General features: G+C 37.0%; 1 non-coding gene across 1 annotated transcript; it reads right to left on the reverse strand.

The window, feature by feature from the left end:
• Positions 1-1,836: 1,836 nt before the first annotated feature.
• On the reverse strand, positions 1,837-1,971 carry LOC116477694 (small nucleolar RNA SNORA46). The gene has a single exon (XR_004250598.1). It is a non-coding gene; the product is annotated as a small nucleolar RNA SNORA46 (small nucleolar RNA).
• Between the last annotated feature and the right edge of the window lie 8,260 nt (positions 1,972-10,231).

Here is a 10,231-nt window from a genome sequence, read left to right on the forward strand (position 1 = left end):
CTTTGGAAGCTTAGTTTGCCTGGATATGAAATTCTGGTTTGAAAATTCTTTTTTTTTTCTTTCTTGAGATGGAGTCTCACTCTGTTGCCCAGGCTGGAGTGCAGTGGCACAATCTTGGCTAACTGCAACCTCCGCCTCCTGGATTCAAGCGATTCTTCTGCCTCAGCCTCCTGAGTAGCTGGGATTACAGGTGTGTGCCACAATGCCCGACTAATTTTTGTATTTTTAGTAGAGACAGGGTTTCACCATGTTAGTTAGGCTGGTCTTGAACTCCTGACCTCATGATCTGCCCACCTCGGCCTCCCAAAGTGCTGGGATTACAGGCATGAGCCACTGCACCTGGTCCAAAAATTTTTTTCTTTAAGAATGTTGAATATTGGCCCCCTCTCTCTTCTGGCTTGTAGGGTTTCTGCTGAGAGATCTGCTGTTAGTCTGATGGGCTTCCCTTTGTGGGTAACTCGACCTTTCTCTCTGGCTGCCCTTAACATTTTTTTCTTCATTTCAACCTTGGTAAATCTGACGATTATGTGTCTTGGGGTTGCTCTTCTCGAGGAGTATTTTTGTGGTGTTCTCTGTATTTTCTGAATTTGAACGTTGGCTTGCCTTGCTAGGTTGGGGAAGTTCTCCTGGATATTATCCTGAAGAGTATTTTCCAACTTGGCTCCATTCTCTCCATCACTTTCAGGTACACCAAGCAAACGTAGATTTTGTCTTTTCACATAGTCCCATATTTCTCAGAGTCATTGTTTCTTTTCACTCTTTTTTCTATAACCTTGTCTTCTCACTGTATTTCTTTGAGTTGATCTTCAGTCTCTGATATCCTTTCTTCTGCTTAATCAATTCAGCTGTTGATACTTGTGTATGCTTCATGAAGTTCTCGTGCTGTGTTTTTCAGCTCCATCAGGTCGTTTATGTTCTTCTCTAAACTGGTTACTCTAGTGAGCAATTCGTTTAACCTTTCTTCAAGGTTCTTTTTATTTCATTTTCTGGGATCTCTCTCTCTCTCCTTATATATGTGTGTGTGTGTGTGTGTGTGTGTGTTTGTGTGTGTCTACACACACACACACTTTCCTGTGTGCTATAACACAGTTCCTTTGAGTGCTATAACAAAGTATCATAGACTGGGTGGCTTATAAGCAACAGAAATTTATTTCTCACAGGTCTAGAGGCTGAATGTCCAATATTAGGGTGCCAGCATGGTTGGGTTCTGGTCAGGGCCCTCTTCACAGTTGCTGACTGTATCACTTCATTCTCACACTGCTATAAAGAACTACCCAAGACTGGGTAGTTCATGAGGAGGTTTAATTAACTCACAGTTTTGTGGGCTGTACATGAAGCATGGTTGGGGAGGCCTCAGAAAACTTAAAATCATGGCAGAAGGCAAAGGGGAAGCAAGCATGAGTTACTATGGTGGGGCAGGATAGAGAGAGCAAAGGGGGAAGTGCCATGCACTTTTAAACTATCAGATCTCGTGAGAACTCACTATCATGAGAACAGCAAGGAGGAACTCTGCCCCTGTGATCCAATCACCTCTCACCAGGTCCCTCCCCCAACATTGGGAATTATAATTCAACATGAGATTTGGGTGGGGAGGCAAACCATATCACACTCTTTTTACTTATGCGAATTTCTGCAGCCAGCTCCCCAGAAAATGGATTTTTCCTTTATACCACATGGCTGCAAATTTTCCAAACTTTTATGCTCTGCTTCCCTTTTAAATATACGTTCCAGTTTCAGACAATCTTTTTGTTCATGCATGTGGGCATATGCTATTAGAAGCAGCCAGAGCACATATTTTTTATTTTTAAATTTTTTGTTTTCAAAAATCAAATACAGTCATGTTCCTTAACTCCATACAGCAACAGCAGAATGGCATGTCAGTTGTGCAACAGAGAGAGCCAGGAATTTTCTTGCACTACAGCGTAACCAAGAATGGGGAAAATTCCCATCCAAAGTTTTAAATATAGTGCTACAGATCACTTCTTGAATGCTTTGCTGCTTAGAAATTTCTTTCACTAAATAACCTAAATCATCTCTCTCAAGTTCTCTAGAGAAAGGGCAAAATGCCACCAGTCTCTTTGCTAAAGCTTAGTAAAAGTGGCCTTTATTCCAGTTAGTTCCCAACAAGTTCCTCATCTCCATCTGAGACCACCTCAACCTGGACTTCATTGTCCATATCAGTATCAGCATTTTGGTCAAAACTATTCAACAAGTCTCTAGGAAGTTCCAAACCTTTCCTCCTCTTCCTGTCTTCTTCTGAGCCTTCCAAACTGTTCCAACCTCTTTCTGTTTTCCAGTTCTGAAGCTGTTTCCACATTTTCAGGAATCTTTATAGCAATGCCCCACTTCTCTGATACCAATTTTCTATATTAGCCCATTTTCACACTGTTATAAAGAACTACCTGAGACTGGGTAATTTATGAAGAGGTTTAATTGATCAGTTTTGCAGGCTGTGTGGGAAGCATGGCTGGGAAGTCCTCAGGAAACTTACAATCATGGCAGAAGGTGAAGGGGAAGTGTCTTCACATGGCCAGGAGAGGCAGAGAGAAGAGGGAAGTGCCATAAACTTTTAAACCATCAGATCTCATGAGAACTCATTTACTATCACAGGAACAGCAACGGGGAAATTTGCCCCCATGATCCAATCACCTCCCACCAGGTCCCTCCCCCAATATTGGGAATTACAATTCAACATAAGATTTGTGTGAGGACAAAGATTCAAACCATATCACAGACTGTCAACTTCTCATTGTATCTTTACATGGTAGAAAGACAGTGAGAGAGCTCTCTGAGATCTGTTTTATGTCACTAACCCCACTCATGAGGGCTCTACCCTCATGACCTACTCACCTCCCAAGAGTCTCACCTCCTAATACTGCCACATTGGGAGTTAGGATTCCAACATATTAATTTTGACATTTGCTATATAGCAATTCTTATGGTAATTTTTCCTTGCAAATGTCAACAATTTCATTTATGGGGACATTTTATGTTTCAAGAATAAAACATAAATCTTGACCTATCATATTCATTGTAAATGAAAATGACCCAGATTCTCTAATTTTTAATTTTATTGTTTTTTTTGAAGGGGTTGACACATAGGTTTGGTCACAAGCACTCTATTCTGTCACTTCAGGCAGCTTCATCCACACATATGGCTTCTATTACACTGAATTCACACAAACTTACATATCTAGCCCAGAGCCTAAGATAGAGAGGGACTATCTTAAAGATATATGTTGAAGGCTTTTATCTAAAACAGTAGAAAGTAAATTGATAAAAATAAAGCCCATAAGATTTTATAAGAAATTGTATCAGCTTGAACTGTAAGAGGCAAAGGCAGTACAAAATTGGGAGGCCTTTGGAACTCCTGAACTACTATAGGCAAAAGGAAGTTAGCAAAGATGACTTAGCTGTGAACATGAAACACTTTTTATGAAAATGTCACTCACAGGGATGAGCCAAAAGTCCAGAATATAGTCAAGAGTCATGGAGAAGTATTCCTAGGTAATAGGACTGAGCCTTGGTCAAGGGAATGGAAACATGTCTCTACATATATTTCAGAATTGCTATGGACCGTGACTGTTTTGCACCTCTTTTGAATGGAAATGTCTACTGCAGGTATCCTATACTTATCTTATGACTGTATGTTGGGTATGCTGGGGATGTAATGGTTAATTTTATGTGTGAATTTGACTGGGCTGTGGGCTTTCCAGATATTTGATCAAGCATTATTATGAGTGTTTCTGTGAGGGTGTTAGTTGACAAATATAACATTTAAATTGATAGACTGAGTAAAGAAGCTGCCCTCCTGCGTGTGAGTGGGCCTTACCAAGTCAGTTGAAGGTCTGAATAGAGCAATAAGCTGACTAAAAGAGGAAATTCCTTCTGCCTGAATGTGCTTGAGTTGGGACATATTTTATATTTGTTTTTATGCCTTTAGACTTTAACTAAAATATTGGCGCTTCCTAAGTCTAAAGACTGCTGGCCTTTTATCTGCATATAGACCTGATTTAGAGGACTTACACTTTCAGCCAAAGCCTGATGCTACAATGAGAAAAGACTTGTCAGGGGTCCTGGCAGAGGCTGAATGTATTTTGTTTTTATTATTATTGTGATTTCAATAGTTTTTGGGGAACAATGGTGTTTGGTTACATGGATAAGTTCTTTAGGTGTGATTTCTGAGATTTTGGCGCACCCATTACCCAAGCAGTGTACACTTCACCCAATAGGTAGTCTTTTATACTTCATGCCCTCGACCCTTCTCCCCAAGTCCCCAGAGTCCATTATGTCATTCTTATGCCTTTGCATCCTCATAGCTTAGATCCCACTTATAAGTGAGAACATATGATGTGGGATGTTCGGATTTCCATTTCTGAGTTACTTCACTTAGAATAATGATCTCTAATTCCATCCAGGTTGCTGCGAATGTCATTGTTTCATTCCTTGTTATTGCTGAGTAGTATTCTAGGGTGTGTGTATATATATATATATACACACACACACATATATGTGTATATATACATATATATACACGTATCACACTTTATCCACTCCGTTGATTGATGGGCATTTAGGCTGGTTCCATATTTTTGCAATTGTGAATTGTGCTGCTATAAACATGCATGTGCAAGTGTCTTTTTCTTACAATGACTTCTTTTCTTTTGGGTAGATACCCAGTAGTGGTATTGCTGGAGCGATTAATACCTCTTACCCTACCTGTGGCTTGGTTTCTTCTTGACCACCTTTCTAGGCCCTGCCAAGAAACCCTTAGCTTCATTTTGCCTTTCATAAGTTACATACCCTTTTATTTGGACTCAGTTCATGTTCTCATGGACTTCAGAGCCCACTTGTGCCAGCTATTTGGGATCCAAATTCTCTTTAGTCCATGATTACAAGCAAGAACCAGCCGCAATCACTTTCATATCAGACACATGGTTTTAGAACTTCAGACTCAGTTACTGCCTAGAAGGAAAGTTTGAGTAACACACAGAAAATCTACCAATGTTCTATTCGGTTACATGTATAGACCAGTTAAGTTATAACATGGCTATTTAATATTTTAGGTTTTCATATTATTGTTGAACAAATTTCAGTAACATATTGTGTAGAAAATCTTTCATGTTGAGATATTTGCATCTATAGACATAAAGTTCTTCATGGTAATAGCTCATATTTTTGTTTTGTTTTGTAGAGACAAGGTCTTATGTTTTCCAGGCTGGTCTCAAACTCCTGGCCTCAAGAGGTCTTCCTTGCTTGGCCTCCCAAAGGGTTGGGATAACAGGCGTCAGCCACCATGTCTGGCCTTTCATATTCTGTTGTTTTCCCTCTTTCTATTCTTAATTTTGTATTTTCTCCATAGTTTTAAAATTATATTTATAAAAGTTTATAGATTTTCCTCAAAGATTTATATCTTGAGTTTATTAATTCTACTATCTTTAGATTTTCAAATGCTGGATTTCTGCTTCAGTACCTACAGTTGTCCTTCTTAGAGTTTATTTTCTTGAATTTTTCCCTTGAGTTTTTGAGTTGAATATATGGTCAGTACCTTTACATTCTTTCCATATCTTTTGAATATTAAAAACATTATATATATATAATAATCTGCTTATTTTTAGTTGACAAAATTGTACACATTTATAGTGTAAATGATGTTTTAAAATAGGTATACATTGTGAAATGGTTACATAAAGCTTATTAAGCTTATTAACATATGCATTACCTCACATATTTATTTGTGGTGAGAATACTTAAAATCCACTCTTAGCAACTTTCAAGTATACAATACATTGTTATCAACTATAATCACCATGTACATTAGACCTCTTAAATTTATTCCTCTTGTGGTGTAATTGAAATTTTGTATCTTTTGACCATCATCTCCCCAATCTCTTTACTTTCCCCACTACCAGCCCCTGATAACCACCACTCTTCTCTCTCCTTCTATGACTTAGACTTTTTTAGATTCTGCATGTAAGCAACATCATATGGTATTAGTATTTCCGGGCCTGGTTTATTTCTTTTAATATAATGTCTTCCAGGTTTATCCATGTCGTTGGGAATCTATAGAATGGGAGAAAGTATTTGCAAACCATACATCTGATAAAGAGTTAGTATCTAAAATATATAGAAAATCACATTGTTCAATAGCAAGAGAACAAATAACTCAATTGAAAATGGGCAAAGGACTTGAATAGACATTTCACAAAAGAAGACAAAAATGTCCAACAGGTATATGAAAAAAATGCTCATATCAGAGAAATATAAATTAAAACCACAATGAGATATTACCTCACACGTGTTAGAATAGCTGTTTTGAAAAAGGTAACATGTTGGTGAGGATGCGAAGAAAAGGGAACTCTAGTACACTGTTAGTGATCATGTAAATTAGTACAGCCATTGTGGAAGACAGGATGGAGGTTCCTCAAAAAAATGAAAAATATAACTATCATATGATCCAGCAACCCCACGCTGGGTATATATTCAAAAGAAATGAAATCAGTATGTCAAAGAATATCTGCACTGTCATGTTCATTGCTACACTATTCATAGTAGCTAAAATATGGAATCTACCTAATTGTCCATCAGTGGATGAATGGATAAAGAAAATGGATACATACAGAATACTATTCAGCCTTAAAAATAAAAACATTATATATTTAAAACAGAATTCCTGCTGAAATGCTGCCTTGGTCACATCCCATATTTTTTGACATATAAGATTTCATTGTTTTAATTTTAAAACTAACCTGCATTAGTGCCTTGATTTTTTATTTTAATCATTTTTTTTTTTGCCAGAGAATATTTTAAAACTTAAGTGTTTTTGTGTTTTTGGTAGTTTGTCATTCAACTTTGTGTGTGTGGGTTAATTTTATTGTAGCCAGCTACTTTGGTCTATTCATTCTCAACTTTTGGGAATATATAGTTTTTCTTATGTCCTAGTATTTGATTAACTATTGTACAAACTTTATTATAGATATCGTATCCTAATTCAACTGCATTAAGTATTTTATTCTCTCTTTAACTTTAAAATACAAATAAGTATTACATTTTTGTATTTTGTACAGATAAGTATTACATTTAATTTGCATAAAATGCAATTAAATATTAAATTTTGCTTATTTGAGATCAAAGGCTGAGAAAAGAGTGTGAAAGTCTTCCATTACAGCTGTGTTTTTCCCTACTTACCTGTATTTCTAAGTTTTGGCTTTTTATAATTTGATCCTACATGCCCATGTTTGTCATGACTCTTATAATGTTATTGTGAATTGTATATTATTTAATATATGAAAACATTCTTGATTAATAAATGCTTTTCCCTCTTCAAAATCATCTTTTTTAAAAATTCAACTTTTAAGTTTAGGGGCACATGTGCAGGTTTGTTATATAGGTAAACCGTGTCATGGGGGGTTGTTATATAGATTATTTCATCAGCCAGGTATTAAGCCAAGTACCCATTAGTTATTTTTCCTGATCGTCTCCCTCATCACAACCTCCACCCTCTGGTGGATCCCAGTGTCTGCTGTTCCTCTCTCATCATTTAGCTCCCACTTACAAGTGAGAACATACAGTATTTGGTTTTCTGTTCCTGCATTAGTTTGCTAAAGATAATGGCCTCCAGCTCCATTTATGTCCCTCCAAAGGACATGATCTCATTCTTTTTTATGTCTGCATAGTATTCCATGGTGTATATGTACCACATTTTTCTTTATCCAGTCTGCCACTGATGGACATTTAGGTTGATTCCATATCTTCGCTATTGTGAATAGTGCTGCAATGAACATATAGCATGTATCTATGATATAACAGAATGATTTATATTTCTTTGGGTATATACTCAGTAATGGGATTGCTGGGTTCAATGGCAGTTCTGTTTTTAGGTCTTTAAGGAATCACCACATTGCTTTCCACGATGGGTCGAAATCATCTTTTCATTTTACAATAGTTTTAGATTTTTTGAAAAAGTTATTAAGATAATACCTTTCCTCCCAATTTTTCCTACTACTAACATCTTATATTACCATGATACATTTGTCACACTAAGAAAACAATATTGGTACATTCTACTAACTAAACCTCAGACTTTGTTCAGATTTCGCAAGTTTTCTTTTTTTAAACTGGTATCCTTTCTCTATTCCAGAATCCCATTTAGTAATACCACATTACATGTACTTGTTGTACTTGTAGTGTCTCCTTAATCTCTTCTGGTCTGTGACAGTTTCTTAATCTTTTATCTCTCTCTCTCTCTCTCTCTCTGTGTGTGATCTTGAAAGTTTTAAGGAAGAGTGATCAGTTATTTAGTAGAGAGGAAGGTTTGTCTGACATTCTTCTCATGGTTAGACTGGAGACATGACTTATTACTGGTGATGTTATCCTTCACACCTGGGCAAGAAAGTGTTGGATAGTTTTCTCCACTATAAAGTTTCTTCCCCTTTCTCTCTCCCCCCTGCTTTTTTTTTAATCTTTCTTCATATTCGATTCTTTGGAAGCAAATCATTAAGAACAGTCCATATTTAAAGATTTAGGGTAGGAATCATGAAGTTTCACCTCCTGGAAGGGAGATGTCTTTCACATTTAATTGTATTTTGAGATTTCCTTCATTTGCACTTGACTTGTGAATTTTTATCTGCCTTTTAAAAAATTTTGTTAATCTGTACCATTTTTTTGTATGCTACTTTTACAGTTGAATTCTATTTTACAAGCCAATGTATACCTCTTTGTCTTTTATCAGAGGAATTTCTCAAGATTTTATATTTACTGATTGATTTCTAAGGGATGCTATTTGCTTCTAACATGTTAATCAGCAATGTAGGCTCTGGCATAGCTTACCAACCCTAAGAGTGGCAGGGAGTTGCTCTGTGTAATGGTGGAGTACTCAGCTGTCTTCTCCATGGTGGTTGAGTTCTCTGGATGAGATCAGCTTTCTTCACATGTCACTGAAGTGAAAGGGGACAATTGAAACCTATTTTGACAGGGTGAGTCATTTCTAAGGAAGCAATGTGACCTAAAAAGAAACTTCTTATTTTGTAATACCATAATCTTTCTGGTTCAAATTTTAATAGCTACCATTTGTGCGTTTGGCATTATCCTGGATGCTTTATGTGTAACATTTTATTTCTTCTTCCCAACATTCCTAAGGGTAAACCTTATTAAGATGACAAACTCCTCCTAGGAAATGGCAGAATTTTGAAAACAAGCCCATCTTACGTCTATACCTGTGCTCTTTTCTACTACACCAATCCCCTAGTAGACAGAAAAATCCCTGACAGCACGTTTCTTCTGCTTCCTACCCTTTCCTGGAGCTTTCCAAAATGTTACTGTTTATCTGATTCAGGCTCAGAGTCAAATAGGCAATTTTACTGTCCCGCTTCCATTAAGTAGTGCAAAAATCAGTACGTGGTGGTCTAATGCAGACACACAGCAAAGAAAACAGTAAAAGTCATGACGTGAAATTGTAAGGAGAGAAGAAAGCCTACCTTAAATAAATTCAATTCAACAAACACCAAATTAGCCCACTGCTATATGGAGATCCTTGGGAAGATAAAAGAGTGAATTAGACACAGTATTTGTACATTAGGAACTCTCAGATTTTGACTGAAGGAAACCAAAATATTTCTCTCCAAAATAGTGATTGTTGAATTACAAACACTGAAAACACAGGGGAACACTCTGTCTCAGGCTCTGCTTGCCTGATGGCAGGCCATCAATCCTTCCTTGAGACAGAACTTGCTTATCAGCCCAGGGAAGTCACCAGAGAAGTTTCCAGGAGGCACCAGAAAAAATTGCAGACACATTTTACTATCTTCTACATTTTCCTACCCTTTGAAAGACTGAAACTGCTCTCTCCTTTGTCTTTCTACTATATCGGATTGATGGTTCTTTGTTGAAATACTATTTAAGCAAGTCCCCTAAATCACTGCTTTGAGAGAGAAATACTTTTGAACTGAGGCCTCTCCTGCATGATGGGTACAGCATGCATTAATAAACTTCCGTTTGTCTCTTTTGTTAATCCAATGTTTGTTTTCAGGAAACTCTCTCAACAAAGAACCTAAAAAGGAAAGAAAAGAAATTATGTTTTCTCCCCTACATAATAAATAAGCAGGAGTTCCTTTTTATAAGAATGGGAGTATCCAGAACATGAGACTGTATCACGACAATAAGGATCAGATCACAGTCAGAGGGCTTGTCTCCATTGACATTTAAGCACCATGCTCTGAGCCCTGAGTCAGTG

Source organism: Hylobates moloch, unplaced genomic scaffold, assembly GCF_009828535.3.
Source record: "Hylobates moloch isolate HMO894 unplaced genomic scaffold, HMol_V3 SCAFFOLD_2, whole genome shotgun sequence".
Lineage (NCBI taxonomy): Eukaryota > Metazoa > Chordata > Mammalia > Primates > Hylobatidae > Hylobates > Hylobates moloch.